The sequence below is a fragment of the Arvicola amphibius genome, chromosome 7 (assembly GCF_903992535.2).
Source record: "Arvicola amphibius chromosome 7, mArvAmp1.2, whole genome shotgun sequence".
In the NCBI taxonomy this organism is placed as follows: Eukaryota; Metazoa; Chordata; class Mammalia; order Rodentia; family Cricetidae; genus Arvicola; species Arvicola amphibius.
In genome coordinates this window covers 15,823,309-15,850,075 of record NC_052053.1, presented here as the reverse complement: position 1 = coordinate 15,850,075, position 26,767 = coordinate 15,823,309, and the positions used below count along the sequence as shown (strand labels likewise).

Genomic DNA, 26,767 nt, shown 5'->3' with positions numbered 1-26,767 from the left:
AAATTCCCAGGCATCGCAAATGACTCGCTCCACTGCGTGAAACTATCACCAAAAGACACTTTACCACATAGAAACTGTAATTTATTTGGTAAGAAAAAAATTTTCCATTGTTTTTATCTATCTCTAGTTCTTTTGTATAATAAAGTTTATGAAATAAAAAGAAATGTACTTAATGACACAAGTTCGTGTTTATTCACTTCTGCCCTACAATTTCTCACTGTCAATTGGCTAAATTTGTGGGTTTCCACATTATTCTACCAAATAAGATTCTGGGTTTAGTTTGCTTTGATTTGGTTTGTTTTTTTCAGCTAGCACTTGCTACAGAATTACAAAGAAACTGGGAACATATTCTGGAATCTAAGAAAATTTGGATCTGGGAAGGAGCAGGCTCTGGGGGACTTCAGTTGCCTGTATTTTGTGGCATCTAAATATATATTTGCTGATCGAACTGTATTTGTCTGCTTTTCAAAGAAAAATCAGCTCAAACTGCGTTTTATAAACAAACTTCTCTACATCTTTTTCCAACATTTCCCCCAAAGAGAAATGCCCAAGCCCTGTAACAAACCATCATAAATTTCCCAAAGGGATATAGGGAGCAAGCAAGTTTAAAAAGTCCCTATTGGGCCGGGTGGTGGTGGTGCACGCCTTTAATCCCAGCACTAGGGAGGCAGAGGCAGGTGGATCTCTGTGAGTAGTACAAGTGACTCCCAAAACAGTCTAGATTGTTGCCTTTTCTCTGTGCACACCACACACTTCCTGACCCTTACTGTGAGACTGTCATCTTGTGTGGCCTGGTCTTCCAGGGTTTATATCGCGATTATGACATTCATCATTCATGGAAACAATTAGCCTGGTCTACAAGAGCTAGTTCCAGGCTCCAAAGCTACAGAGAAACCCTGTCTTGAAATAACTTAAAAGTCCTTATTGGTTCCCCAAACCCTCATCACTCTTCATAGCCAAGATCCACAGACCCAACATCACCAACAGGCTGTGGGGACAGAAAGCCCAGCTCTGTGACAGGCCAACACACACCACTGCTGTATCACAGGCACAGGAAAGTGTCGCCAAAGGAACAAATAAAAATCCTAGCAAAATGCAAGACACAAGATAGTTCTGAACCAACCTCCAGAACACTGAGACTCGAAGGCCCACTACCGTCCTTACAAACCACAGTCCCCTGCCATCACAGGCCATCTCAGTGTCAGGGAACGACTAGCAGAGACTAGAGGACAGGGAAGTGGAAAGGCCTAACTGATTCCACCTGCTGGAGCAGAGTAGCAATTGGCGTCAAGATAACTGCGGGCCCTTTTCTAAGCACTTGAAGATCCTGGGAGGAAGGGCGTAGCTCTAAATACGAGCAACAGCAGAGCCGAAGGTGGAAACAGATGGGCCCATCTGCCTCTGAGCGGATGCAGTAGCATCCTCTCGTACCGAGGATAATTCAAAGAAGCAAACAAGTCCATATTGCTTCAGCGAGGTCACTTCCCTTCGTAACCAACTCATTCCGCCCACCTGTTGTCTGAAGAGGGCAGAAATATCAGGTGTGGGGTTGGTTAGAAGGCACACACCCACTCAGAATGATGCCCAGCACTGATGGAAAGACCACGGCTTCACAAATGGGAGTGGTGTGTTCCCAGCACGAGTCTGAACTGGCGAGAAACAGCAGTGACAGCACCATGATGTCTACCTGCAAAAGCACGCCTGCTGTTTAAATTCTACTCTCTCCCAGTCGCCACACTGGCCATTCCACCCAAGCTCTCATCCCCCATTCATCCACTTAAGTTACAAAACTGCCAGGAGATGAGGAATCTCTGTGTTTCCATTTCTAACTCGAAGCTTAAGCCTCTGAGCAGGCTCCGTGTTCCTGGATGACAGTATTACTCTCCCCTAAACAGGGCATTTGCTCAGTCGGGGGTGGGCACCTCCCTTCACCACTGGATCAAAGAAGCACAAATGCTATACCCACCAGGCTGGCAAAGTGGCGGGCGTCTTTTAAGCACGCCACTGCAACAGGACCGGGCCTTCCACACCCAGTGCTTAATGGCACAACATCCACTTGGCTTCCACACAAACTTTAAACAGCACACACATAAATGCACAGACCGCGAAAATATGGTAAAGTGCCACATATTTCCACCTACTAATATTCTGAGACTCTGATTTTATCTGTAAGCTTCAGCTCTTTCTGGCACACGACTGTTTTACTAGTGTGCATTCACTGTTCCGACGGGCACCTCTCACGTCTTCACACTGCTCTACCCTTTCCTGTTTCCACCTTATTCATCCCCTGCTGCTTTCGTGGCATGTGTGTGTAAAATATAGACTTCACGAGAGGGAGAGGAGGTATTTTGCCTTTCTGCGTCTGACTTATTTGTCCTAATACAATGGCCTTTATTTCCATCTGTTTTCCTGGAAATGAACATACTTTGATTCTTCCTCATGGCTAAGTAAAACTCCATTGTGTTTATACACATTTTCCTTTATGTATTCATCTGTTAATGCACATATAATACCTCAGTTCTTTTAGCACAGGCCCAAAGTACTACAGCATCTTACGTGTGAATGTGTTAACGCGCACCTCTGTTGGAGAGGCTTAGAGCATCACCCTATCATCCTTCCACCGGGAAAATCATCAATAACTCCTTAGCAGAATATCATATCGGTCTAGGTTAGAATTTTCCCCCACTGTGTAGAAATGTATTTTTTCCTTCCGTTTATTTACTTAAACCAGTGTGTGCCAACATGGGCAAATGGCATATACCTTTAATCTGTACCGTATCTTAAGATCTCTCCTAAGAAGGGAGACACTATATCCACTCAAGCAAGACCTGTCTGCACTGGATGCCATGTTTTTAACAAAAAGGTCTTCATTGTTTTTCTATTGCTAACACGACATACTTCTTCCGCAAGGATCAGATTCCTGTCTCTTGCATTGCCTGGAAAATTAATTCCCAAAAATAAACAAGAGAAGGATGCAGGTCCCACTGTAAAAATCTCCCAGACTTCCATTTCTGGGGCAACATTCAACTGTGCTTCAATCCAATACTATTTATATTAATTTATTTCTTACTAAAAAGAGACCCCTAGAGCAGCAGAATAAATAATACAGATTTCCTTGTAAAAGGTTCTAGTGAGCCATAGATTCTAATTCACGAATCTTCCTAACAAAGACAGGATCTGACCAGCTACTGATTTGAAAAGAACATAACAAATTAGAGTTATATATTTTCATGGGATTAATAAAAATAAAACACAGCAGAGGAGGAAAAAGTCCCAGGATCCACAGTTATGTGTAGTAAAAGGAAGACTCAGCATAAAGTAAATCTATCTTCCTGGTAGGCCCACTGCTTTCCTAAGGATCTACAATTTTTACAGTACTTGCCAATCAATAGTAAACTGAAAACATGTGGAAATCATTATTTTATATTCGGTCTGCACAATCCCAATAAAAGTTTCACAGACAAGCTATAGAAAAAGATGAAAAGCAAGACAGGACCCAGTCACATAGAAAACAGAGGATCCTCTCAAGCTGAGAATCTGGGCATGGCCTACACATCTGCTATGTTTGATGCACAGTGGTCCCAGCTACTTAACTTGCTTAAATTCCCATCACAGTGCCCTTAATTTGCAAGAAACAGGAAGACCCTACATTCTCCATCCTTTTCATGTGGACACTGCTCCATTTCCTAACCACCCCGCCACCCTGCAGTTATCTATATTCACGCTGCTTCAGACACACAATAACATGATATCTGCATCCCCTTCCCAGGTCTATCCACCCGAGACACATGTTTGTCTTCTGGAGGAGGAAGACTCTGTCTATCTCCCACAGGACAATGAAAGTCCCACAACCTCCATGAAGTCTGCATGGACCACGCTCTGCAGCCCCTCCCGCTTCCTGACATGCCAACCACCATTCCATCTGAACTTAGATCACATTGCCTTCGGCTAATCTTTGGGTACAACCCTCCTCTGCAGGCAGGTTCAAATCTATGCTGGCAACATTTCAGAAGCCCTTAATCATCTACAAATTCACTGGCACAGTAAGGATAAGGATGTGTTAATTATGTTCAAAATAAAATATGAAAATCAACTTCTTGGGATAAAGGACGAAAGGTCTTAAAGAACAGGAGTTACTTTCCTAAGGAAAGCGAATGAGGCAAAAACTTTAATACTTGTGCAGTTTTTGTATTTTTAAATATCAATCACATTATCTCCTCTATAACTAAACATGAGGCAAAGTACTCAGGTTCATATATTTTATATTTCAAATCAAGTACAAGTTACTTTTATTTATGCATATTGGATGTATTTAATCAATAGTTCTCAACCTTCCTAAGGCTGCCACCTTTCAATAAAGTTCCTTGTGTTGTGGTGACGCCCCCAACCACAAAATTATTCTCATTGTTACTTCATAACTATAATTTTGCTATTGTTATGTATTGTAATGTAAGTACCTGTGTTTGCCAGAGGTCTCAGACGATCTCTGTTAAAGGGTTGTTCAACCCCCAGAGGGGGTCGCACCCTACAGGTTAAGAACCTGTTGTATTAAATGATGCTGTTCAATGTTTTGAACACAAAGTTGATTCATACTATAGAAACCTTAGGCAGTAAAACAAGGGTGAAATCAGAATCCTTCTCTAAGGTGACAGCTGAGAATAATGGTCACTAGCACGGGAGACTTCTCCAGACAGATCTGCCCCAAGGCTCCAAGTGGAATTAGCTGGCAGTGTTTTACACCATTTATCTCAAAGACACAATTCCTACCGCATCCAGTTGTTTTACAAGTGAATAAGATTTAATGTCTGAAGTTTTTAGTTCCGTTGTAAAGCTCAGCCTCACTTTAAAAATGCTGATTTCTACTGCCTTCTTCTCTGGATAAAACAAAATCTGAGTCCTCATCTTCAAACCCTCTCAGCGAATGAATCACTGTGAGACGCAAACTTAACTACATCCTTAGAAACGGGCAGCCTAATATGATTATTTGGGGATATTGCAGATCAACTTTGTGAATATGACGACATCAGGCCAGAATTTTCTTCAATTTCTCCACACAGGAAGGAAGATGCAGCATTCCACGTACGCCATAATGAGATTTAAAGTATTAATGATATAATGTGTGGGTTAAAGATAAACCTTCATGGGATATTATTTTCATAATCATATTCTCAATTATACTCTTAAAAACTGCTGAATCAATGAGCATATGGGGGAAAATCCTAGTAACGTGTATAACTGTACCCTAAAGACTAAAGGGAAGAGAACAGAACAAGCTCCTGGCTTATTACTCTATGACCCCCGGAGAATTCATGCTACCATGGGTCCTCATCCTATTCTTCTTGCATTCCGAACACCAGTCAGGTAAAGCGAACAAGACCCACCAAACAGTCCACTTGATCAGCACTGTAACGCTCTTCAGACAAGGTAAGACACTCAGAGCTGCTCCCGAGAAGCTGCCCCAGCTCTCTGTATCTGTGATAACTGGTGTTACCCAATTCCCATCCATCCCACTACCCAGCTGCAGAATCTGAGCGTGCACACGGCTTTCCCCACTACTCCTGCAGACGTTTCAGCGTTTCACCAAATGCTAGGAATCTCTGCCTCTTTTTTACTGCACAGTCCTCCTGAGGGGTCTACAGATCTGGGACATCCTCCCCGAGTGCCCGACACATGGAACACTGGCAAACTCTAGATGTTCGAGCCCAGATTCAGGTAACTGATTCCACAGTAGTAGACACCAAATGTTTGAATTAATACCAGTACAGCCCAGAATCCTTTTTTTAGAACAGCTGACTGAGTCAGTCTATGAAGGAACTAAAGGGAAGAACAGAATTAAATATTTATTCAGGACTATGTGGTTTGCACTTAGAATGTTTTAGTACCTATAAAAACTGTGCAAGTGGGCTTAGTGGATATGATCTGTAAGATGCAATCCTACTAGTCAATCTTCTAGATTTCATTAATTATAACCCACACATCTGAACTTACCACATAAAACAATACAAAGACATCACTCAATTACACAACTATAATATTTTGTCAAATATATTTAATTAAGATACTACATATTATAAGTACCCAAACATCTTTGACATTTTAGATCTATTGTGCATACTTTACTAATAATCAAAGTGTCTGCTGCAAGGAAAGGAGGGGCTGCGAAGGGACCGCTGCGGGGTCCCTAATCATCTGCCTTTAACATCCTCAGCCACTGTTTGCCTTCATCTGCTCGCTGCAGTCCCTGGACAACGTTTTTCTCTCCTTACTCCTTCCCTTTATCCTCCTCCTAGTATTTAAAGAGTGATTACTGCACTCCTTCCAAGAATGAACCCTCAGTTGTTTGAGTGGGCCAGCCTCAAGGAGCCCCACCAGTGCAGAAACCTTAGGTCAGATGAGCCTGGCTGGGCTCAGTTATACCCGCAGAAGCATGAGATAACATAAAATGCCTGTTGCTGAGTTGGCCAACTGAGTGCTGGGGTGAGGGAGTCCACAGCAATGGTCAGAAGAACACAGGGAATTAGATAAACAGAGCATACGTGATGATCCACACAGTGAAGTCACCAAATCAGGCACAAGGAGTGTCGTCAGCTTGAAGAGTCACCCAGCTTATTAGCTTTTACAACCCTTATTATTTGGTGGTGATTTCTGCACACCGAAGACAGACATTCCTGGAGTGAAGGGCCCTCTAAAACACTGAGCGAGCACTGAACCCTAATTTTTTATAAAGTTTTCAGCTCATCGTAATTGCTAATATAATAGGATAACTCAATTATAATGCCTTATCAGGCACTGAATTTTATATCATTTAAATTAACAATATGGGTTTGTGAATGCTGATAACGTCTGTCTCCTATCTATGTCCTACATACCCCCTTCCTTGGTTTCTTCTTACGGGGCAGCAGATGAAACCCAGATTCTCATACACGTGAGACAAGCATTCACTGAAATAGGTCCCCAGCCCCATAACCTGTTTCCTTATTCCAAACTAAAACAAGCTAATATAATTTCAATTGTATAAACCCTGTCAACTTCACTAGATAATGGGCTTCATTATTTTACCATGTGACAACGAGTCGGCCAAAGAGAACATTTTTAACACCCTAGTGAAATACACTAAAAACCACAGGGAGCCAAATTTTACTTTATGCCCACATAATTTCAAAGGTTATACAAGATTTCCCATTGTAAATAAGAGAGAGAGAGAGAGAGAGAGAGAGAGAGAGAGAGAGAGAGAGAGAGAGAGAGAGAGAGAGAGAGAGAGAGAGAGAGAGAGATCCCATCACACTGGACACTGTATTCAAGGGTCCGTCTCCAGCAGAGACGGGCAAAGGTTAAAAAAGGAGTGGAGGATGGGGAAGAAAAAGGCAAGATGGGCTAATGGGTCTCTGAAAAGCAGAGACAAGGCCACCAATCGACTTTTCAACCAGTTCATGAAAGCTAGTTGAAAATACTGCTATTTCAAGGTTTATATTGTATCTAAAACTAGGAAACTTCAAGAATCATTTCCAAGTGTAGTTGAAGGCCAGTGACAAAACACCACGGGACATATCAGAAGGGAAAGTCAGCGCCATGTCGGCCCTGCCAACTCTCTTGCAGGGAAGGTGGCTCATTCACACTTCAGGAAGTCGGTCTCTAGCTTAGTAAAGACAGCCTTAGGGTCGTAGGTCAGTTCCTCGGCTTGTCTCTTTGTATTTAGTGTTTGCGCAGTGGACACTGCACAGTTCAAGCACTCTGCCCTGCATGTGTCTACCTTTAGCATCACACAATTCCAAGTGTGTAAGCCAACAACTGTGGTTATATGAAGACATTCACGTAACTGCCCAACCATCATCACCATCAATAATGGAACATTTGGAACTGCTCCCAAAAGAGACCTGTGTGCCTCTCAGCAGATACTCCCTCTACCTGCTGGATGTCCCACAAGGCAACCGCTCCTCTGCTTGACTTCTGCCCCTATGGGTTTGCTTACTCCAGATATAGCGTATAAACCGAACAAAACGATGTATGGACCTCTCTCCATCCCTGAGCTGATGACAGTTGAGTTGTTGCCACTTTGATCTTTGATGAATGGTGCTGCTACGATCATTCATACACCAGGTTCTAGGGAGCCACACTGTTCATTCTCTTCAGTGAGTTAAGCTAGCAGGAGGATGTCTGGGCTGTATGCTAACCTGTTGAAGACGCGTCAAACAGTTTTCCAAACCAGTCATGCCATCTTATTTCCCCTCAGCACTCTAGATGAGGCCAACTGCGCTTTCTCCACACCCTGTCGACACTGGCGACTGTCTGTTTTTATTTAGTGGTTATAAAATAGCATTTCTTTCTGAATTTGTTTTGTTTTTCTCTCCCTTACATTGCCTTCTTTTATTCCTATCACAACTTTGAGGAAAGAGCCAATGCTCATTTTTCACAAGCCATCTGTGAACTGGAGAAGCGACAGACTCGGGGACAAAGGCATCAGCAGACTAGGTACCCTCCGGAAAACATCCTCCCAGGCAGCGTGACTACAGGGCCTGTCTTCATCCAAGAACACCACGGAGGCCAGTCGCTTCAGAGCCTTCCAGCTGTGACTGTCCCAGACCATAAATTTATACTGCTTAAAACTCTCTTCCCTAAGTCAATTTTCTCTTTGGCTTCCTCGTCAAAAAATAGCTGGGTTTCTTCCAAGTAGAAGGCTTGGGCTCCAACCGGAACAAGGATGCAGCCTCATTTCCATCATGCAAACTCGGGGCCAAACTAGGATCCACCTTGAACAACTCTTAATGTCTCACACTGTGCTTTAACCAGGCAAACCATCCATCTTCAACCGTTTTGGACTGCTGAAGGTGGCAGTTAGATTTTTCACCTGTGCCACACTGTGCACGCAATCCTCATTCTTGGGTTTCTATCTACTTTCCTATTCTTATGCCCCTTTTACCTTCTTTTGCTCATCGAGTAAATTCTGAGCAGTGCATCTTGTTAAGCTATTTCAAGTCTTCTCTGAAATAAAGTGTAATGAAGAAATAAACACACCAAAATGTTGTCAAGTAAGCATCGAAATAGCCCACAGCTGCAGGCCCTTGCGTTAGACACGCACTTTCCGAGGCAAAGTATTCTCTAAGAATCAGAAAACGTTGCCCTCTTTGTACCCTGGCAAGAGGAAAAATGCTTTTATAATAGTCTCAACTGGACATGTGTTCCAAAATAATCTGTGGAACGGGAAAAATGGATAGTGAGCACCCAACAGGACAGAGGAAGAAGCGGTGACATGTAGTCTTGTGAACATATGCAAAGGTCCCTCCTCCTGGAACATATACCTCATTAATATTTCTGGCTCATTTCCGAATGTCCAAGATTTCCAAATGCTTTTTGATGGCTGAGTGGTGCTATTCAATGACATAACAGCTTGAATTACAGAGCCTGACTTGCTATGACTTTACCATACTAAAGGAGGAAGGCACCAATATGAAAGGATGACTTACCCAGAGAAAACTATAACCCGCAAACATCACTCGGGGCAAATTGGTTAAAAAAAGAAAACCAACTATAAAATATGCATACAAGCAACTATTACAGAAACATTAATAGAATGCTCATAGAAACGTGCCAATTGGCACAGAACAAACCTAAGTTTTTTTAATAAAAGAAAATAAAAGTTCTCAACACTCAGAATAGCATAACAGCATGTGTTAAATTGTATGCACCCATCTGGATTTTCAAACACACATACACACATTTATATATACATTCATCATAGGACAAAGCTTAGTTAGACTTCAGTGCTAGGGTTCTGGACTAAGACTACATAATCAGACACTTCTTCAATTAAGTTTTTTATAATAAGCATGTATTAATATTATTTTTTTACCAAAACAATAAATTCAGCACCCTCACTCTCCTGGACTCAATGAGACAACACTGAAAATGAATAAATGAGGATTGCAGGTGGTGTAAGACTGAAGGTCAGAGTGGGCGAACTTGTCTATACATCATCACTCAGGAGATGGCGGGAACCGTGGAGCTGTAAGCACAGGAGAAGCTACACATGCTACATATGTGCGTGTGTATGTGTACTTGCCTGCCATGATGAGGGGGGGATGGCTGTCTGTGAAGGCACAGAGTCAGGCTAAAGAAGTAAGCTTTCCATAGAAGGGCTCTAGTGGTGGAGACCTGAATCATTCATTCTTCCTGGGGCACGACTTAGAGCTGCAGTTTGACATACTCATCGAAGAATGTTGTAGATGATGCTTCTAATACAATAAATTCCTTACCAAGGCTGTTTGGTCATGCCTGCTTAAATGACTACTGGGCATGCCCTTTACCACACATCTCCAATCTCAACGCGTGCCTTTCAGAATAACGTAGCACTTCACAATGGCTCGTGGGTAAAGAAAGCTACTGACGCAGTGGTTATAACTACAAAAACCTGAGAAGACTCAAGCACAACACAACCGATGACTGAGTGTCAAAGTTCCAATAGGCACAGCAATGAAAAGGAGGAAGTTGTGGGAAGAGTGCGAACATACATTCGGCAGGGGGAAAACAAGGCAGAAACTGTGTGTGCATCAGCTTTTAGATATTGATAGATCTTACAACACATTGTTTATATTTGGTCAAACAAACATGAAAATTAATTTCCAGCAGGCCACCTGTCGGGCTGCTAGGTTGAACTTGCTGCGTCATAGACTCCTGTGTTTGCCTCAAGTTGCACCTGTGTAAGAAGGGAAGGGAGCTCAGTCCTACACACCCTAACAGAGCTCACAGCGTCCCCACTGACCTGCAACCTCATATTCAGCAGCAGCAATATGAGCTGGCACTCCCGGAGAACTGGCTCTGGGACCTAAAGCTCAAGGAATCTGTGTTTTTTCTATCATAAATAAGTCACCTGAGAAGTGCTGTGGGACAATGGTCTGTACCCTGTCACTTGTATTTTAAATAAACACTGACTGGCCAGTAGCCAGGCAGGAAGTAGAGGTGGGGCGACCAGGAAGAAAGCAGAGGCGGGGCAATGAGAAAAAAAAAGAATTCTGGGAGAGAAAAGTCTCAGCCTGCAGTTATCACCCAAACAGAGAGGAAGCCAGACACGGAGCAAGCAAGATGTGTCTGCCTTGACAAAAAAAAAAAAAAAAAAAAAAAAAAGGTGCCAAGCCACGTGGCTAACAGAGACAAGAATTATTGGCTAATATAAGTTATAAGAGTTAATAAGAAGTCTAAGATACTAGGCAATCAGTTTATAATTAATGTGGCCCTCTGTGTGATTTCTTTGGAACTTAACAACTGCAGGAACCAGGCAGGACAGAAACCTTGGTCAATAGAGAATAGTGAATACTGCCTAAAACCTCACTTTAAATTAAAAAAAAATCCTCACCCTGTTGTTTTCCATTTATTTATCATCAATGTAATGCTTACATACATAATACTTGGTGTTTTAACAATAACCGCTAGTTAACTTTGTAGTTATTAAACTCTAAGTCAGAAGATGACTACAGTTTTTGTCCTCAAGCTGCGTTCTCAAATGCTCTCAATTTTACTTTATTCTGACTTGAATTCCCACATGAAAACTGCATGACACAGTGACCGGAGCTTGTGAAAGCCTCCAGTCTTGCATCTGAAAACTTTTCATATCAGGATTTGCTACAGGGAAATGGTTTGAAGGGTTTGGAGAGATCTGGGGTTCCTGGAAAGATGCCGGATCTCACTTACCAAGAGCCTACCTGAGGAGGACATGTCAGTCCTGAAGACACTGTGGTTGATTATAGTTAGTAATGCTATTTTTTTTTTGCCAGCCTTTGTAAATAAGCTGGAACATGCAAATAAAGGAAGTTTGAACACACCAACACACTACTCAACCTTAAATCAGTCATTTCTTGATGTCCACATGTGTGCTAGGGCATTCATGCACACATATGCATGCACACACACGTACATACAAATGAATGTTTTTTAAAAAGTGTCTCCAGAATACTATTTCACGCCTATGTATTTTTGCTGAACTTTATAGCACAAAACGGGGAGATAGCTGGCCTTTCCCATGCCTCATGGTAGACTAAGTCATAAAACAATAACGCTTATGAAGATAACCACACCTCTTACACTCTGCTGGAAATTTTGCTCGTGATCTCATTTCTTGTTTTCCTACCAGGTAGGAACAGCTACTCTAACACGGTTCGTAGTGACTAAGTCCTAGACACACACAGTGGAAACTACGTGGGTTTTCCCTCTACCCTGCATAAATCAGCCCTGGAGTCACCGACTTGCCATGAATTTGGCTCTTGTGCCAACAGCGATAATGTGGGTGAATCTGGTGTAGGTACGGCAAATTTGTGCAGTCAGAACATTTCCAAGACAATAAAATTTTAAACATTCTCACAACTGTCTCTCATGAACCCCAGTAAAACCCTACCTACTACAGATTACATGTTATTTTAAATCACCCATTGGAATCACACCCTTTCTCCCATGCTGTCTGGAGTCGACGAGCCTCATTCATAATCGCTGCAGTTAAACGTGATTACTGCTAAGTTAAGAACACGGCTGCAGTGATGTCTTAAATGTCTTAACATTACTTTCCTCTGGAATGTTCTTTCACAATAATTCTAGAAACAGAGGAACCTTTTCCTAATGTTCCAAAAGTTAAAACATTTGGGAGCAGGAAAGGTTACTCTTCTCGCCAGAAGGCACTTCTTTGGTCTTTCAAGGACTTGAAATTTTTCCTAAATACTTATATCTTCCTCAACATCAACAGACATTACTTCTGCACATTTAAATCCATACAGCGAGCACCTCATTTCTACAGTCACTATTTGCCGGTCCACTCTGTGTAGCAGACTACTTTGGCCTACCTAAAGACACCCAGGATCACACATCCTTAGCAAATACAATATATGTGGCACTAACTCTGTGTTAGAATCTCACTTAGCAAGCAAGACTCTCCATTCAAGTGCAGTTCCTACTACACCATTTTCAGCTGAGTAACGAGCACTGATGAAGTTCAGTCACTCAGCCATGGCTGAACCTTGACAGAGCAGAGGAACCAAAACTGGACCCTCGGAAGCCTGGCTCTCTATGCTGCACTGGCATAGTTAGTACATAATGAGCAGCACAGATTCTGAAGCACAATAACCCCCAGCTTAAAATATTGCTGCAGTCACACATGTCTTCCTGACTTGCCCCAGACATCACCAAGAACTCTGGGCTTACTGTCTGTTTGCTTTGTTAGAAAACAGCATTGTCACAAAAGACATCCCTAAATATTACCATTTATATTGACTACTTTTAAGCTTTATTTAAATGGCACCATTCTGCCTATATATCCACTTGTCATTTGCTCATTTTTACTCAATGCTACATTTCTTAAACTTACATACGCTGTTTATTTTCACAGTGATATGCTATCCTGATGCTGTTTGTCCCATTTAAGTTGATCTAGGGTATTTTCTCTTTGGGTATTTTTTAAGCATTGCGGGTTTGAACATGCTTGTAATTGTCTCCTAGCACAGTGCGCAGATGCGAAGTTCCTGGGCTATGGGAGGTGACACATTTCACGCTCACTGGAGGCACGACAGGCCAACACGCTGAGCGAGCAAGCTCTTTCGGGGCTGTTCAGTTTCTATTCTCATAAGGAAAAGGGAGTCGTTGGCTTTCATTGTTTTCCTGACTTGCACTTCACTGGTGACTGACTGACACAGTTGCACAGCCTCTAAAGGGATGCTAAAGCAGTCAGATCTCTTCGTCTGGAATGTTGTGTGCATCATGTTTTATATATGTGTGTGTGTGTGTGTGTGTGTGTGTGTGTGTGTGTGTGTGTATGTATTCAAGTCCCACTGACCTGAAGACATGTGTCATATAATCTAGATATCAACTGCTATCAGTTATTTAACCTTAAAAAATATTATTACCAGAAAAAAGAAAAAAAAAGCCGGGCGGTGGTGGCGCACGCCTTTAATCCCAGCACTCGGGAGGCAGAGGCAGGCGGATTTCTGTGAGTTCGAGGCCAACCTGGTCTACAAGAGCTAGTTCCAGGACAGGCTCCAAAAAAGCTGCAGAGAAACCCTGTCTCGAAAAACCAAAAAAAAAAAAAGAAAAAAGAAAAAAAAATATTATTACCAGTTTAAGTTTGCCTATTCCTTTAGTGATGCCCTTTGATAAACACTTGTCCTCAACTTTAACGTGGTTAATTTTGAGTCTCTTTTTTATATGAACAGACTCGATTTTAGAGAAGTGCCTACAATCTTAAGTAATATATTTTCTTTCTAAAAGTTCTGTCTCTGTTTCTCTGTCTCCCCCGCCCCCGTGTGTGTGAGTGTATGTGTGTGTGTGTGTGTGTGTGTGTGTAGGCATTCTTGTATGTTACTGTTTGTTTTTGTGAGCATCATGTGAAGGGCAGAAAGAAATCACGGGTACCATTCCTGGGGAGCTGCCCACTTGTTAAGGCAGAATCTCTCCCTGAGGCCTGGGTTCACTGACTTACTAATGAGCACTGGGGAATCCACCTGTCTCTCCCTCCCCAGGGCTGGAATTACAAGTGTGGGCCACCTGACAACTGGAAATTCAGGATCAAACTCAGGTTCTCGTGTTTGCGGGTCACTCTCGCCACCTCTTTCCAAAGTCAGAATGTTTCACCTAAATCGTTTTCATCATGAGGGACAGAATTTAGGGGTGTGCACGGTTGAGAATAAAGATGTCTTTTATTATGGCTGTGCAACTTGTCTCAAAACTATCACTTAACAGAATCCTCCTTTTCCATGCAGACAACACACCATCATAATAAAGTTTACTGAAATCCCAGGCCTGTTTCTACACGTCACTGCCTTATTCCCAATATCACAATATGTGGCCGAGCCGCACTGCACACTCTTGAGTCTTTGTATGTCAAATAAATTTAAAAAAAAAAAAAAAAAAAAAAAAAAAAAAAAAAATCCTTGTTGGATAGCTCAGAATGTCTCGCGGAAAACCTGGCCTTGGGACAATTCTGACCCTGCTGATCACTTGGGGAGGAATGACTGACTCCTTGCTCTGTAAGAGTTGTCTTAATCATGAGCAGGATTTCTCTGTCCATTTGGTATGTTCTCTTCAATGTCTTCTACTAAGCTTATTCTTCGCCTATCCAAAAGTCTTTCAAATAACTTGCTAAACATAGTCAATAAAGTTACACAAATAATAATATCCTATACTTCTGCCTTTTACTTGTAAAACTATTCAGTCTGTTTTTCTTCTTGACTCATTTAGTAAGTTATTATTACTCTTGGAGTTTACCTATCTCACCTAGCTATCTGCTACATGGCACTCCACAGTCTATTTCAGGTTGTCAACGTCTCTGCAGAAACCATAATTTATTAGCAGCATCTTTGTTGCTGCTCTTGCCAGTGCCACTAATTTGGGTTCCTACTTTTATCAAGCCCTCTTCTTTAGCTTCTGCGGTTAACACTGCTCATTTCCTGTGTCAAATTGGATGCCTGGCTGGTTCATTTTCATTTTTCTTCCTCCTACGACCCTCTAATGCAGGTCTATTAAATATAATTTTCTCAGTTTAATGTAAAAATGTACTTCATTCTCACTTCTGAAATGCCTCCCTATTCTCTGAAGAGATTAAGTTGTTTCTCCCTTTCCAGGTTCTTCCTCTTTGCTGCTCCCGAGCTGTCTGCTGGCCGCTACTTATTACATGCAGGTGGTGCTCAGGGCTCTCCACTTGGGTTTCTTTCTTTCTTTTTAAAAAGGCATCACTAGGTAGCCCAGACGGGCCTCAAACTCATGGTCCTCCTAACTCAGTCTCAGTCTAGCTGGTTTTTATATCGTGAAAACTTTGGATGTCGGTAATTCTGCTTCAGGTTTCAAAGAACAGATTTCTCGGTCTTTTGTTTTGCTTTGTTTTTAAGACAAGGTCTCTAGTAGCCCAGGTAGGCCTTAAAGACTAGCCTTGAACTCCTGTTTCTCCTGCCTCAACCACCAACATACTGGGCTTGCAGGCATGCACCACCATACTTCTATGTGGCTCAGAGAATCTTTCTCTTCTGCTGGCACTGTTTCTCCTCCTTCTACACACGGACAGCTCTGACTGTAGCCTCTCACTGAGATGGGGCGGTCATTTCTCGTTCTGTCCTCCCTATCTTTCAGTCTCGCATTAACTTCAACTTCCGACCCATGTGCCGCTGCACTCTTGATTTTCTCTGTCTCAACAGTTCTCTCTGTAATGATGCTTCATCTATGCGGTCACAAAATCTTTATCTTTCTAAGCCATTCGTTGGGTGTATTTCATGTGTGCATGTGTACGTGCATGTGTGTGTGTGCGTGCGCGCATGCGTGCACGCACGTGTTGTTTTCTTAATTCTAACGTGTTTCATTTCTGAAAATGAGTATTCTCAACTCTGCTTGTTCACTTAGGTATTTTATAATGGATTTACTTTTATGGTTCTATTTTTTTTTATTTCTTTAAGCATTTCACATGTGGCTGTCTTCATATGGAGAACACGGACAAAGAGATGCTCACAGAACTAAACCTGCCTTCGTTTATCAGCAGAACAAAGTCTTCCTACAAAGACTGAAGTTACCTTCTGTGAGGACGTAAGAGACACCATCCACCCATGGACACATTACACATCTGTCTTTTGTATATCGATATTACAAATTCACTTTTTAAAACCATCACATGGGCTACAGAGCAGGCTAAACTATTTCCTTACATTGCTAAGGAGTGTCACAGTCACAGGGCTCATTGCATGGCGCCCAGAGCATGGAAGCACACTTTGTTCTCCTTCCCTTCCATCCGCCTTCACTGTCAGTGAGACCAGGAGTGCCACGCGAAATATAATCCATATCTAAAGCAGAACCGACCCACAGATTACCCGAGCTTCTACAATGGCAGAAGTCTGTAACTACATACTAGAGCCTGAAGAAAGGGATATACCACTATCACTACTGATAAAGTAACCCAATCATTTCATTGTTCATGTGTAGACGCTATGGGGAAAATAAAGCAAAATTAATTTCATAAAATGTGTAATTTTCTCATAAATTCAAAGAAAAGTTCAAAATATCTACTTGACCCTTTGTCTCTGTCTCCTGTCTCTATCTCTCTGCGCGCGCGCTTGCGTATGTGCATGCTCGAGTGTATGTGTTGCTACAAGTTGACCTCAAGGCCCTGAGCATGTCAGGCAAATACTCGGGCGCTGAGCCACACTTCCACCTCTCCAGCATCTCTCTGCATTTCACTGTGATCCCCCTGAAGTTTCCAAGGCTCCTGGACGTGAGTGCGGTACGGCAATGGGTACCACATTCCTCCATTCCACTGGGGATGGGTGGGCGTGGCCTTCTCTTCCCCGAAATACAAACGAGAAATAAGAGCCTCGCTCCATCTTTACCGGAATAGGTTTGATGGGCATCTGCCCAACCTCCCAGGAAGACAAAATAAATCTCACCACATTCACATCCATTCTCCTGGTCAACATTTATTAGCCTCTGACTTGATCACACAGCATGCTGAGCACTGAGGACAGAAAACCAAGTAGGGTGGTCCCTCGACTTAATGAACTCACAGCCCATTAATTGCCTTTGTCATCTAATTGAAGCTTAAGCGATGTTCTGTCAAAAACACTGAAGTCAAAAGCAGGAATCCAAGTCTTAGCCACTGATTTAGAACCCACTCAATCTTCACACTGCTCCGTCTCGCCTCTTGTGATCATTAATTTTGATCATCAACTTGACTAGATTTAAACTCACTCTGGAGCTGGTGAGGCACCACTAGTGGGCAGGGCGCCTGTGAGGGTTTTTCCTGAGAGAATTAACTATGAGGGCAAGACTTACACTGGATGACATGATAGCATTCCAAGGGTTGCCCCAGACACACCCTATATTCAAGTTTTTGGACATCAAGGTAAGGTCTTTTCGATGGTTCACAGAATTTACTCATGACTCTTGTCTACTTCTTGGCAAACATAAAATGATCATGTGCCTGTATGCAGCATGCTGGGATCCATGGATGCAGTGATGCATATCAACTGCCCTCAGCACTGCAGCCCTACTATGTGACCTGAAAGACAAAGGATCATCTGCCCATGGCCTCCTGGATTACTCTGGGCATGACAGGGCAGCTCCAGTGTTAAGGACAAAACCCAAGGTCTCTTCCAGGTCTTCGGGCCTCTTTTAGTTTCCATCCCCAGGTGTTTAGTTACTGACTAGTCTACGCACATTAAAAACTCTCCTATACATCCTTGCGTTGGAATATTATGTCACCATTAAGATTATGATAAAAATCTCTCGACACAGAGTATCTACCATCATCTGGATGAAAATGTGATCGTGAGCCATAGACCGAGAAGCATGAATCCAGTTTTAGTTTTTGGAGAGATGACTCCTTGGGATGTACTTCCGGTATCCCACGGAAGAGGGCTGACACTCCCACTCAGAGGGCATAGCAGAGTACATAAGACTCAAGGGTTAATAGCATGGAGAACTGGATGGTTTAAAAGAGGCCATACAGTTGAGGATTCTGGCTGCTAAACCTAGGAATCAGTGAGATGCAACAGTCTGCGTCTTACACAGATCAGGGTAGGGCAGCTAACACTGAAGGCCACCCCAGGAGTGGGTGGCAGAGCCAGGACTAGCTGGAGTCTGCCTTAACAGCTCGACCTGCAAGCATACTTAGGTGGTGCTGGCTTCCTCACCCACAGCTCCCCAGGACCCTTCCTCCACCACTGGACCACTATCTGAGGCTTCTGTAGGGTCTGCACTTTCCCTACCCCACATGCCCTTTCCAGCCCGGCCAGGTCACTGGCACCTGCTAGCACACTGGTTAAGAAGCCAAGCGGCTTGTACGGGCTGAACTGAAGGCGCTGGGCACTGGGCAGTGCTCAGCTCCAGCAGATGCCGCTCAGCAGGCGGCGCAGGGCTCCTTTCCTTTGTTTCTGAGTCTGGGAGAGTAAGCAGAAGTTCCGAGACACTTTTAAATCAGCATTTGAGGGCGTCAGCAGTAATTAAAGAGCAAGCTTCAAAAAAAGTCTGTTATCAAAGCAACCTTAACTAGACGCCTTCCATTTTAATTTGTTTTAAAACGACTGAATCTCAAAGATCTCTTCTAAAAATACAAAGTAATTCTGCCTTTCAAAAAGTTAGTCCTGAATCTCTAATAAGCCAATCACATTTGATTAGCCCCAAACAAGAGAAGCTCCTGCCTTGCCCTTCTTTCTTTCCCTAAACTTGCTCTGCACCTCTCCGTTCACCTCACCACAGTCCCCTCCACTGAGGGGACAGGACAGGAAAAGGGCATGAGGCACAACCCGGGCTCCTTTCCACAACATGGACTCCTTCCTGTCCCCAAGGTGCCCAAAAGTTCTGTACCATCCGTGACTTTCTCTTTCCCATCTCCAAAAAGTCAAACCCTTTTTAAAAGATTTTCAAGATTGAGATGAAGAGAGTTTAAAATGATTTCCCCTCAGTGAAGGAGGGAATATGTAGAAAGGGATACAAGACTTGGGATCACTCGAATTAATTTCAGCCTAGTTTTGCAACATCTAACTAAGTGAACAGTGCTTCGGGTAACAGAGGAACACAGCCCTGTGCTTGTGAGCAGAGGACAAGAATATGCTAGGCAGAGACCAAATGTCAGCCCCGGGACATGGGCCACCCTGCTGGGATGATACCCCTCCACTGTCCGATTTTAGGATAAGAATTCCCAGAAAAGTCAGTGGGAATGGGAAATTCTAAACCTTGAGTCAGCTGCATCCCAATCTCAGCTGTGAACCACAGGCAACCCACAGGAGCTGAAAGGCTAAACCAAGGTTTAACTGCCTCTTGCTCTCACATTTATGCCAGAGGCCAATGCCCCGCCCTCTTACTCCCTGAACTTTATCGTTCAGAATCCCTAGAGACGGTGCCCAGCGCTGACTGCAGGAACTCCCAAGGCACTGCTCTCAGACCCATGGGACTCTCGGGATGGCAGCGTAGCAAAAATGAAGGGTGTGAGCTCCGTGTGCCATCAAGTGCAATGACAGAACTGCACTCAGAGTACCACAGCCGTGCAGACGGGACACTGCAGAGCACCTGGGCTGCAGAGGTGTGACAGAGCCTCACCCCAGAAATGCAGCTATAGTGAGCTGCTAGTCTTCTTGTTGCGTTGTCCCCTAACAGAGCCCCCGGGAGAAACAGCTCCAGAGTAGTAGACGAGCTGACTTTGGGATCACAGTTAATGGGGACCTGGTCCCTTGTGGCAGAGAAAGCATGGGCTGTGTGGCTCCATGGTGGCAGGAGCACATGGCAAATCCTTGTTACACTTCTGCAGACTTGGAAGCAGCACGTTAAGCCTGGAACTAGAGTGGGCTATAGCCCTCAAAACCCAGTTCCCATCAATCCTTTTCCTCCAGCTAGGCCCTGTCTCCAAACCTTCCAAATATAACCACGGGCTACCATGCAAAAGTCCGTAAGTAAAGTAAACCGTAGCTCTGTCAGGCCTGCCCAGAGCTGAGGTGTGGATGGTGGAAACAGAGACCTCCGTGTGCTGTGCACCTCATCCTGTCAGCAGCAGGAGCTTTGCATCTGATCACTGACAAGAAGCCTGTGATGACCTTACTTTACAGTTCTAGTCGAACGTCTTTCTGTTCTGAACAGTTTCTCTATGTTCAAGAGTAACAGTATGAGAGATCTCAAGGAGCTAGAAGGCCGGGATGTGGACGGAAGGTGGAAGACACACAGGGATGGAGACACTTCATCAGCACATGCATGCAGTTTATTCTAGAAAGGGTAGCCATGTGCAAAGGCCCTTGTGAACAAATCTCCCAAGGCGAACAGGAAATGCCAAATGCATACGAACACACAACCTTCAAGCGTGTGGTAGCTGCACAACATGGCAAATTCTGCCTAAGGCTCACTAAGTGTTTCCATGATGGAAAGCTGTCAGCTCTCGACAGTTTAAAAGCCGCGTCTCTTACTTTAGAGTTCTTATCATTGTTTCCGGATGTCCAAAATGGACCTCCAAACCTCCCACACCTGACAAAGGCAAAGACTTTCTTCCAAGTGAGGACCATAGACTCACAGTATCTCCTTTATCCTTTCTACTCCCAGTTCAAACCAGGGAGTAGAAAAAATTTAACAACAACAAGAAAAGTTTGGTTTTTTTGTTTTGTTTTTTTATTTTCTCACTTCATTTACTGCTTGGAAAGTAATTTGCTATGAGGCTTTCCCTGCCGTCTCCTCTACCCTCGCCTGTCAATTCACATCCAGCACAAACACAGAGCAGAAGGACACAATCTATAGGAGCAGGAGTTTTTATACAGCAGCAAGCATGTCCCGTCCTGTCTGAAATAAACTATTCTGACAGCGCCCCCTAGTGACAAAAGGAAGTCTATTCTAAACAGACTCCAGACTTGGCGTGAGTGGAAGCATCTGTGGACCGACACTCTCGGAAGACCCGTCCCAGACACCATCCCAGGCAAACAGTAACTCCAACTTTTCTGACACTGATCTACACCTCTAAAACCAGAGAAATGACGTGTTTCATCGTCACCATCCTCCCTACGAGCATGAGCAGGGAACACGAACTTTAAGAGCACTGCACGCGGAAGCCTATTTGATGCATCCGGGTATCCTCGCTACCTTTGATTATCAACGCCACACAACCTAGACTCACCTGAAAAGAGGAAACCTCAACTGACGAATTGCCTTGCTGAGATTCACCTGTGGTCAGACCTGAGCGAAACTGTCTCACTGATGATGGACGGGGAAGGCCCAGCCCACTGTGGGCAGCACCATCCCTATGGTGGTGGACCCGAACTCCATAGGCTGAGCGGGAACCAGAGGCAGCCAATAAGCAGCGCTCCTTTAAGGCCCCTGCTTCAGTTCCTGCCCCGACTTCCCTTGGTGAATGGCGGTTGCCTGGAAGTATACTCTGACATCAACGCTTTCTCCCTAGGCAGCTTCTGGTCATTATGTTTATCATAGAAACAGAAAGCACGTGCGGCAGCTGAGCTAGAGTCTGGTTTAATTCTCCAGAGTTAGGGTTCGCTTTGAGTCACTCTGTTCACCCAGCACTAGGGAGAGTCTTAGAAACCAATGAACTCTCTGGAAACAGCCTGATACTATTTAACTGTATTAATTTAATCACTAAATACTGCAAACACTCTAATCAATTTTTCAAAATTAAGACTTTTGGTTTCAATGAGAATTGTGTAAAACACGTGTTAGATGACTAGTTTGTTAATAGAAAATGTAACACAAATCCAAAAACTTTAAAGTAAAAGTGAAAAGTACTTAAAGCATCATCCCTTTAATTGCTTGTCCAATAAAATAGAGGCCAGCTGCCTAACCTGTCCAGTTCAGTCATCTTTGATCTTGTACTAAAATCTGATGCCTTCAAAATGCCAAAATTTTCCTTTGGGATTCTCCTAAACTCATTGCTGCCCTCTACTGGGAAAACATGGAACAAAGCTAAAGTCACCTTAACCTTATTTCTTCTCCGGGGTTTTCAAAACCTTAGTTAAGATTTCAAGAGGGGAGAAAGTAACCTTGCAGAAACTTACAAACAGTTTCCTGCTTCATCAACTAAAGAAGTCTAAATGGTAGCAAATGTGAAGTTATCATGACGGTGGCTGGAGCCAAGGCCCGGTGTTCCAGCACTGCAATTTTTTAGCGTGAAAACAGAGGCAAGTATTTCTCCATTTCAAACCCTTGTAACCTTTAATAATGACTTAGCATTCTTATCCTACATTAAGTTCCAGTTTTTCACACAGGTTTAAAAGTAGTTGTGGTCTCGTCAGACTATTTTTAAAAAGTTTACATTTATCAGCCTCTCTGGCATCCAACAGATATCTTCAGAACCTCACTGGTGGCTGTAATGATGCAATAACTGAGATAAAAGATGAACCGAATGCCGATCACACCCCTGCAAGTGCACGGCAAACACTGCGTTCCTCTCTCCTCTCCTCTCCCTAGGCCGTATCTACCAGCTCCATCACCTTTCCCACACGATGACCTGATGATTTTACTCTCTGCGACCCTTTGGGCTTTACAATCCTGTGATGTGTGAGCCACATTCCCTGATGAGAAGTGAGTGTCGCTGTCTGAACTGTCCTGTGTATCTCTGCACCTCAGAGCCCACTACTGGGAGCAGTGGCAGAAAGAGACTGTGTAGCATCCCCCACCAAGGCCAGCAAGCAGAAAACAGAAACAAGGGCATTCTATGAGCAAAATGATGATAAAAGCAAGATGAATGATTATAAAATAATAACACATACTATATGATAACAACCATTTATTGCAAGGTTTGACCCAATCGCAATGCTATACACTGCCCCATTCTGTACACACAAATATGGGAAGATACCGTCTCTGCCCATTTATGAAAGAGAAACTAAGCTCATTATTTAATATCTCCTTTCACAAAACGTGACTTAATAACTGCTGGTGCTACCAAATTCTCACCGGCCATGTCTCAAGCCATTCTACCAACTGCGGTTCACCCAGACCCACCAGAAAGCTGTCAAACTCTCTAGCGTCCTACCATGACACAGCTCCCCCAGTGGTCGCAAATGGCATGGACGTCCCTGCATCCTTTCTGTGCTGAAACTGGACAGCTCAGGCTGAGCTTGAGGAACAGACCCACCCCCTTACCTCATCCATTTAGTCCTTTTCCAGTCCCTCTCCTCTTCCTCGGAAGGGAGCCGAGGCAGCATGAACTCAGAAATGAGAATGGAGCTCATGCCTAACTCATGCTTGCCTTTGTGTGTGTGGGGGGGGTCCCCTTTCTCATGTCAGCCTTTGGGGGATACCTTTCATGCTGCCGTCTGCAAGATGAAATTATAGCAACTTCCCTAACCTCCTGCATGCACAACTGTTTGGAACAAAGAAGAGGACGGACGAGAAAAGTGACGTGGTGCCTCCAACGGAGCATTCACTGCCCACACTGCAGCTCCTACTCCCGGCTCCTGGCTAGCACAGGGCACGCCTCCTGGGAGCTGAGGTTACCACTGGCCTTTATGGGGCAGAAAAGAAAATATGAAGACGGCTGGACAGGCAACAGCAATGAAATCCTGGTCCCAAAGAATAAAGGCTGTGATTCCTCAGTCTCCTGTGTGCTCCCAGGAGCTCCTTCTCCATCCCATCCAGAGAACCCTTGCTGGACAAGCCATTCCCATCACCCACCTCAGGAGTGGCCTACGTGCCTGTAGAGCATCCAGGCTTCCACAGGCACGGGTGACCTCCTTATTCATGTAATCGCCACGGTGTCCTTGTGGACTCGGGATCTGCTTTTCTGTTCAGCGGTGTCAGATACCCCGTGCTGGCCACGGTTCAGCCCCAGGCAGCACAGAGTCGGTGCTGCCGTGTAAAGACGTCACACCTGTGCCCAGCAAAGATGGAGGGGGAACAGCCCGGCCTAAGACTGATGCAATGTACCCTGTGCACTCCAAATCACAAGAAATCCCTCCCTCTGACATCCTATGGATGTGCGGCCACAATGGCTCAGAACAGTGGCTCAGAATAAATATTGCCTTAGAAAAAAAAGATGTCATGACCCAGGAGATAAGCGTGCTACTCCTATTAAGGAACAGTACTTGTTTTCAACGAAGATGCTGACAGGCGCCACCTAAAGCAGGCAGTCTCCATTAAACCTCAGCAGGACACACGATACGATACCCCCAGAATACAGCATCACTTCTGAGACGCCTGTCAAAACATGCGGGTGAGTCCAATCATGGAGGAAGACCAGCTATTTAATTAGACCTTTATCGAGGGACATTCTACAAAATAACTGACCTGGATTCTTCAAAAGTGTCAGAGCTAGGGTGGAGAGGAGGCTCAGTGATTAAGACCACTGACTGTTCTTCCAGAGGTCCTGAGTTCAAACCCCAGCAACCACATGATGGCTCACAACCATCTGTACTAATATCTGGCGCGCCCTCTTCTGGTGTACAGCCACACATGCAGGCAAAACACTGTCCATAAAAAAAACTTTTTTAAAAAAGTCTAACAAGAGATTTGCTGACTTTTTCCAAATTTTTGTGTAAAAAAATAATGACATCTTGAAATTTGCAGGCAAATGGATGGATCTAGAAAAAACATATTGAGTGAAGTAACCCAGACCCAGAAAGACAAATATAACATGTACTCATTCATAAGTGAGGGGTTTTTTTTTGACATAAAACAAAGAAAAACCAGCCTGCAATCCACAACCCCAGAGAACATAGACAGCAAAGAAGACGCTAAGAGAGGCATACACGGATCTACACAGAGGGTGAAAAAGACAAGCTCTCCTGAGTAGACTGGGAGTGTGGGGGTCACGGGAGAGGGTAAAAGGAGAGAGGGAAGGAAGGGGAGCAGAGAAAATTGTATAGCTCAATAAAAAAAAGAGTAAAGAAATGTGAAACAGCTCTAGAAGAGAAAGAGCAGTCTAGATTAAAGGAGACAAGCACGGCTCAAGACTGCGGATTCAAGTCTGTAGGGAAACAGACGAAACTGACAAACTTCGATTAAGATCAGAAGTACATCATGGTATGTGCAGGTTAATGCTACCTTCTTGCTTTTGATCACTGTACTGCTGTGGTGCAGGAGACTGTCCTTGTTTGGGAGACACACACCCTGCAGAGCACCTGTGGGCAAAGGGTGCCCCGTGTGCTGTGTGTTCTGAGCTGCTCAGAGGAAAGAGTGGGAAGGAAATACGTGCAGAAAGTCGTGTGCTATGCACCTCCGTTTCTTACAGGGCAGAAAGTCATGCCCTGTGTGTCTACATTTCTTGCAAGTTTGAAATTAATTCCAAACAGAAAGTGAAAATGCATCAGGCTACCAGTACTAAGTAAGTGTGAACTGCAGTGTTTCTCCCTGCGGGCGTCCAAACCCACACTAGAATCAAATAGCACTGATAGTTTTAGGTTCTTAAAATACAGTAACCAATCTTACAGACTAATAAAAGAAACTCATGTTTGTACCCAGCAGGGCACTGCCATGACTTCCATTTCTCTTTATTTGCCTTTTGGTTGTTTATTTTGCTTCGTTCTGAGACAGGGTCACCTGGCCGGCCTTGAGCTTACTATGTAGACCAGGCTGGCCTCAAATTCAGAGATCTGCCTGCCTCTGTTCCTTCCTCCCAAGTGCTGGGATAACAGACATACCACCATGCCTAGCTCCCTTTCTCCTTCTGATACAGACCAGCTAACCACTAGCCATGTTTAACCTTTCAACCGTGAGGTTAATACAATGCAAGCAAAAGCCCTCCAGTGTCCAACTTCCCATGAGAACTCAGTGACCACAGTAAGAGAACTACTAACTGTGTGTCCAGACCCAGCCCTTCTCGGCCAGGAAGAGAACTACGAACTGTGTGTCCAGACCCAGCCCTTCTCGGTCAGGAAGAGCTCCGCTCACCAGGTGACACCTATCCATCTCTGTGCCTAAGACCAGTGGACCCTGTCTTGCCTTATGTGGGTTTCAGAAAGCACACGGATATAAGTAGCAGGTGTGGCCCATCAGGGTTCATATCGTGGGCATAAACCTTAGGCCACAGCCAGTTCTGAGGACTGAATGTCCCCCAAACTGATGTGTACAGCCTCACGCATCTGTGTTCAGCTTTAACAGACCCATTGACGCCCTTCTCCACCTACTGAACCCAACATAGTAAGTGACAGGCCATCATGCATCCAAAGGCAGCTGGAAATAGGACCCAAAAAAAGTACTGTGAAAGGCAGAGACGGCATGGAACCTTTCCTGGTCACGAACAAGGCCAACTGTGAAGTGGAAAAGAACATAAACAGCTATGCTTAGCTTGGCTCTCAGAGGTCATGGTTAACTTAGTATACAGGGAACATCTCAGGGT

General features: G+C 44.0%; 1 protein-coding gene across 1 annotated transcript in view; it reads right to left on the bottom strand.

Annotated features, from left to right (window-relative positions):
* Stk39 (serine/threonine kinase 39) overlaps positions 1-26,767 on the bottom strand; it is a 256,946-nt gene that overhangs the window by 112,372 nt on the left and 117,807 nt on the right. The window lies entirely within an intron of this gene.